This window comes from Sus scrofa, chromosome 14 (assembly GCF_054392235.1).
Source record: "Sus scrofa isolate SSC_HxYL_T2T_F1_AM1 chromosome 14, Sscrofa_HxYL_maternal_Yorkshire_Landrace_v2.0, whole genome shotgun sequence".
Taxonomy (NCBI): Eukaryota; Metazoa; Chordata; class Mammalia; order Artiodactyla; family Suidae; genus Sus; species Sus scrofa.
The window spans coordinates 155,811,360-155,817,471 of NC_139396.1; positions in this window are offsets into that span (position 1 = coordinate 155,811,360).

Consider the following 6,112-nt stretch of genomic DNA (forward strand, 5'->3'; position numbering starts at 1 on the left):
AATTAATGTATTTCCCTACATTAACATAATAAAGGAGAAAATACAAAGACTGACACTTTCCCAAAATTAGTCTGTAGATTTAATGCCATCCTAGTTAAAAATCTAGCACGCACACACACACGTGCATGTGCACGCACACACACAGGCACACGCTACCTCTGTCTATGAATGCCCATAGAGAGCAGGGCCTGAGAAGCACACACAGTCCCCCGAGGTGTGGTGAGCTGAGCCCCGTTATTGTTCCGACCAGTGCCAGTCGAGGAAGAGTGCATCTTTTCCCCTACTCCTCAGACCTCCAAAGCTGAAGTGGGGCCTGGGCTTCAGCTCCCACTGCTGCAGGAGGGACTGAATTCTAGCCACGTGGGGAAGGAAGGCCCATGATGTCTTTCTCTGCCCTCTTCTTCCTGCTTTCTCTGCCCTTATCAAGTCCCTGGTGGCCTCCTCGAGTAGCCACATGCGAGATTGCCTCATCTACACAGTTCATTTCACGGATGGGGAGTTTCAGTTACGGAAGAGAGAACTGCCCGTGCACGTGTAGTCATCTGGGGAGTGACTAGACCAGAATCTTGACCTCCTGCCTTCTAATCCAGGGTGCTGTCTGCTGCCTGGCTGCCAGCCACGGTCTCTTCCCCATCAGAGATGTGGGCTCCTTCTTGTTAGAAAGTCCTGGAAAATGGTACTCAGGTCAGGGACTCCTCCTGCGCTGAGGGTGTCAGGTGACTGGAGTGGGAATCACCAGTAAAGGATGCCTCCTCTTCAGGCCACTGGGAACATACCCACAAAGGCAAAAGCCCTGGGAACATCCCCCAAGAAGCCCATGGAATCCAGGTCAGCTGACACATAGGACAGGGAGCAGCCCGGCATGTGCTGTGTGTTGTATGTGTTATAGAAGCTGTGAGATGGACAGAGGAAGGGAAATTGTTTCCAAAATAAATGCTATGTCCCACAATGATTGGGCAACATCATTCAGTGATTACAAGTAATTGCAGACCTAAGTGCTGTCCCTCACTAGATGTGGGGCCATGGGCCTCAGTTTCTGAGCATGCTAAATGGGAGGAAGCAGCCCAGAATCTGCTCAATAAATGGCAGCTGGAGCTGGCTCATTTTTAAAGAACTCAGTAGACACAGCACCTAGAGGCCGGCTCTGGGCCTCCACAGCCAATGTTCCTTGAAGTCAATCAGAGGATCTGAGAGAGAAAGTGAGAAGGGGGAGCTGTCCACCGCCTCAGTGCTGATCTTTCTGAAACAAAATTTTGGGCAGGAGCCTATGGCTTCCAACTGCTCAGGATCCCTGGTTCCAGGCAATGGTTGTGGGACAGTAGGGACAGGAGCTGGACCAGGAACCGGGAGAAATAGCTCTTCCTCAAGATGCTATTTCTGGGGATAGACAACAAGCTCCACTGCTCCACTGCAGCTCAGAGACAGGAAATGAACAGAGGCTAGACATCCTTAGAAGTCAGTCCAAACTCCGAGAAACCATTGTTCATGGGCTGGTTCAATGGCTCGCAGTCTAACACTCAGGAAGATCAATCACACACTTTTGTCCTTCTGGAGCCGGTATGGGTTACAAATAAAGAAGCTACTGCTGCCACGGGCAGGTTTAATGGATTTTCAAGGCAAAGTGCAAACCTCCCAGGCTGGCTGAGTGGGCGTGGTGAGTTCAGTGGAGAGGAATGGCTCCATATCTGGGCTAGGCAGGCTCTAGCTACACCGCAAATCCTGCTGTTTTCCCAGCCGTGGGGGCAACCGTGCTGTAGGCGGCAGAGCCCTGGGTTGATGGAGAATCAGATCTCCAGTCTCAGCTCTGCCTTGGGTTAGGAGATCTTGGGCAAGTTGCTCAGCTTTGTAAATGCCACGGCACCCCCTCTCCTATGCAACATAAGGCTTGGCCCACAAGGACCTCTCAGATAGGTTTATACATCATTCCCGGCGTTTCTACATCACCCAGCTGGCATTCAGCCCAAGATTCCAGTTTGGGAAGGGAGGTAGAGGGGGAAAGAATGGAAGCGGTGGTTGATCTGGCATCACCAGGAGAGATAGGAGGGGGCCCAATCTTGGCATCAGAATGGAGTCATGGTGATCACACATGCAGGTGCTGAGTCAGACAGGCCTGGGTCTACATCGCCTCCCTCATGAGTTCTGACACCCGGGCGGCTATTTAACTTTTCCAACCTCAGTTTCCTCATCTGCATGATGGGATAATGACAGTTCCTCTCCTATAGGGCCACTGTGAAAATTAAATGAGATTATGTAGGCAGAGTGTCTGGATCACAGCCAGTCTTTGACAAGTGTTCCTCCCATCCTGAGCCCCATCAGACAGAGGTGGCTCAGCTCCTCCCAGGGGATCACCAGCAGAGACGGCCAGGCAGCCATCTTCTTCTTCCTTCCCCAGGACCACTTCCTGCTATGCCTGGCCTATGGGGCTTGGGACAGCCGTGGAGACTCAGGAGTGACAGAGACCCTGTTCAGAAAGCCAACACTTCTCCTCACTGATAATAAGCATGTGAGCCAGACCCGACAGTCCCGTTGGAAAGACTCAGTTCAGTTGATGCTGCTTGCCCAGCTTGAGGGCTGGACCAGGATGTATGCATAGACAGCCTCCCTGGAAAGGCCAGTGGCAGAGAGAGCACTGGACAGTGAGTCACGGTCCTGAGCAGCGAGAGCATCTCTGTGTCACTTCTGGAACTCCCAGGGTTCTACCGGGACACATGGAAAAGCAGGTGTGTTTGAAGATGAAGACCTGCTGGTAGGGCTCAAGCGGAGAGGTTGCAGGCTCGTGTCCGTAGAATACATGGGTGCTCCAGGTCCTGGAACTCATCATCTGAAAGAGGTTGACCTTGCTGTCCTTCAGTCTGGCATTGGGCTGGCATCCAGGATTTGCTCCTGCCTTTCTTTCCAGCCTTCTGCAGGCCCTCCTTTGGTCCAGAACCACAAACATAAACCAGGCTCTGGCCTCTGGGCATTTGGTCAAGCACCTCCCTCTCCAGGAACACATGTTCCCAGACTCCTCTTCCACTTTTAGAAATCCAGAATTCTCCCATTACCCAAGAGGATGTGTTCTCTGAATCTATTTCGGTGGGCCCCCCTCTTGGGGCATTGATGACATTTTGGTGTCTGTTCAGTTATATAAATCTTTCATCTCTCTCTAAAGATAGCTACGGAGAGGACCACTTCAATCTCCAATGTCTCATAGGCAGTTCATGTGTTGTGTGGTGTGTGTGCTCAAGCTTATACGTGTGATAAATTGTATGTGATAAATATGGTGGCACCGTGGAAAGAATATGAGTTTTAATGTCCAGTAGATGTGGATTCCAATTCCCCTGATGACTAAACCTTCATAATCAATTCAAACTACCCTACTTATTAATGCCTATTTTCAGTGACCTTGAGCAAATTATGGATCTTTCTGGGTCTCAACTCCTTCACTTGTCAAGGTGGAATCATGACAGTTATGTTGAAGGGTTGAGGCAAGGATTCCCAGTGATGTGTGCATACACCTGCTTCTATGTGGAACTCTATCAAAGCATCTGAAGGGATAATCCTCAGCCCTGGTTTTGAGCCCCCCCTCAGGGCCCAGTTGCAGCAGTGACTCGTGTTAACACTGCTGTGAATAGTCCATCACTTCTCTCCAGGGCAGAGAAGCATGACATACACATCTGGCCATAGTGTGGTCCCCTGGTGGGCACACTCCAGGCCATAGAGACCCATCTTCCCTGTCAAGAGGGCTTCCTTTTACAGGGAGCAATGGGAATCCTGCGTCAAGGCCTGGACAGGGACAGGCATCTCACATCCTATGTGAGTGTGACCTCATGGCTGATCTGGAGCTGTGTCAGAACCTGAGCTCAACAAGGCCCAGGCTGGGCGCTAAGGACCTGGTCCCTAAGGAGGTCAGCCCTCCAATGGCCCCACTGGGAGCAGGAAATAGTGTTCACAACCCAAAGAAAATGAGCTTCTATTCTTTAGAAAACTGAGTTAAAAGGTACTGCGTCCTTCTGCCATGTTAAGCTTTCCATGTTGCCTTTCAGAATTCAGAAAGCAAATGATCTTCAAAGGGATGTGAGTGTGCCTGCGAGTGCCGGCATGCGTGTGTGTACACTGGTTTACTGCCGTTGGACCTGGTTACCCGGTCACCAACATTTCGATGTTGTAAAGTGGAGATACTTTCAAGTTCCAAACCAAGGACATCCACTTGAGAAGGAGATGGAGGAGGACTGGAGTATGCAGATGGGGCCAATCGGTGGAGCCCGAGGTGCTGGCTTCACCCTTGACAAGTTCTGTCACTGAACCTCTCTGAGTCTCAATGGCCCAAAAGGTGGGTGAGAGACTTTGCCTCTCGTCGCTGTGACAGGGATGAAATGAAGCCCCATAATGTTTGGACATGTTTTTATAAACTCCAGTATGTTATAAGAGACTCTGAACACTTGAAATTGTGCTTCCTACACTCACTGGTGACCCTCCAGCAAGGCCACAGCATCAGCCCGCTGCTGGAGGATGTGCCCAGGGGTTGGGCTGGCATCCAGCCACCCCACCTGACCGCTTCTCACTGAGTTTGCTCCTTGGGGTGTGGTCATAGACCACCCTCATCAGCATCACCTAAAGAACTCAGGAAGAACGCAAATGCCCAGACCCCAGAGGTATGGGCCAAGAATCTAACTCTTTAACCAGCACCCCAAGTTTACCAGGTGGTTTTTGATAAGCACTGAAGTATGAGAATCATGGATCAATGGTGCTCACAGAAATTTATCAGCTCACTCATTTACTCCACAAACAGCACCTAAACACCTCTCTCATGCCAGGAGCTACTGGGGGGGGAACAAAGTCTTTGGGAGCAGGGGAGATGCCCATCTCGCTCTGATGTCACATGCCAGTAGTGCTGGAAGAAGGATCCAACATGAAAGTCTGTACCACATGATGGGCCAGGCAATGAGGAGATGGCTGGGTTTTTGTCCTGTTTCCTCCTCGGGCGGGCAAAGCTCCGCACACACAGTGTCTCATTTCTTACCAGAACTCTGACAGGCAAAGGACACTGAGGCTCCTCCACATTCAGAACTTGCCAGGATCCAGTGACGTCGGCAGTGTGTTGGCAAGTGTTCAGTTGCAGGGCGGGCAAAGGAGCCCCGATCCACACACCTTCTCCACGGGGTCTTGACAGAATGACAGAAGGGCCACAATCACTGTACACTTTCCTGAGAGGGAGCTGGGACCCTGCTTGCCCAGGGCTCCTGGGGTCTCCATCAGGCCACACCAGCCACCATCCTCCCATTTTTCTGAAGAGTTCCAGAATGGTCTGTCATTCAGGTCCCTCCCAAACTGGAAATTGCTGCCTCAGCAGACCCAGAGCAGGGGGTGTGTGGGCTGACAGACGGCCACAGTGGTACCAGGGTCGGGAGCGCTGAATGTCAGCCACATCGGCCTCTGTGAGGCTGGGCACATACAGGTAGACCTGTCTGGGCTGAGGGATCACCTAGCGGGTGTCACGGTTTGTCTCAGCATCACTCCAGCTTGAGGACGCTGCTGAAGCCCCAGCTGAAGGGTGATGGGAAGACAGCCTGAACCAAGCACCCCGGGAGTGTAGCAGTTGCCATAGGAACAGGCTGGGGAGGCCTTGGGAGGAATCTGGGGCCAGGCCCTTGGTCTTGGACAGTTTAGAGATGTGCATTCCGTCCTCTCTCAGGGACTGGAGCCCACCTGAGCTCCCCCTGCTCAGCCTGAGAGGGAGAAACATCAGCCCCGGGAAGCTCAGCCAGAACAGGTAGGGCCGGACCTCCATGTCCAGGAAGGTCTGGCCAGGTTGGCACTGCGGCTGAGACAGGTGAGCCCGTGAGGCATGAAGGCGCCAGGCATCCTTCTCTTTTCTCAGGCAGACTTCCTTGACTCAGCTCGTCTTTGACACACATAAGGGAGGACGGGGTGGAGGGAGTGGGGGGACAGGAAGCTACAAGGAGCCAATCACCCTGCACGGGAGCCTCCAGGGCTGGTTCTCTCCGCCAGTGTGTGCATGTGTGCGTGCGTGCACCCGCGCGCATCAGCGGGAATTTCTGTGATAGAAGCAGTCAGATTCTGGAGCGAGAAAGAGAAGAGGAGAGGGAAGAACAAGAGGGGAGGAGAAAAT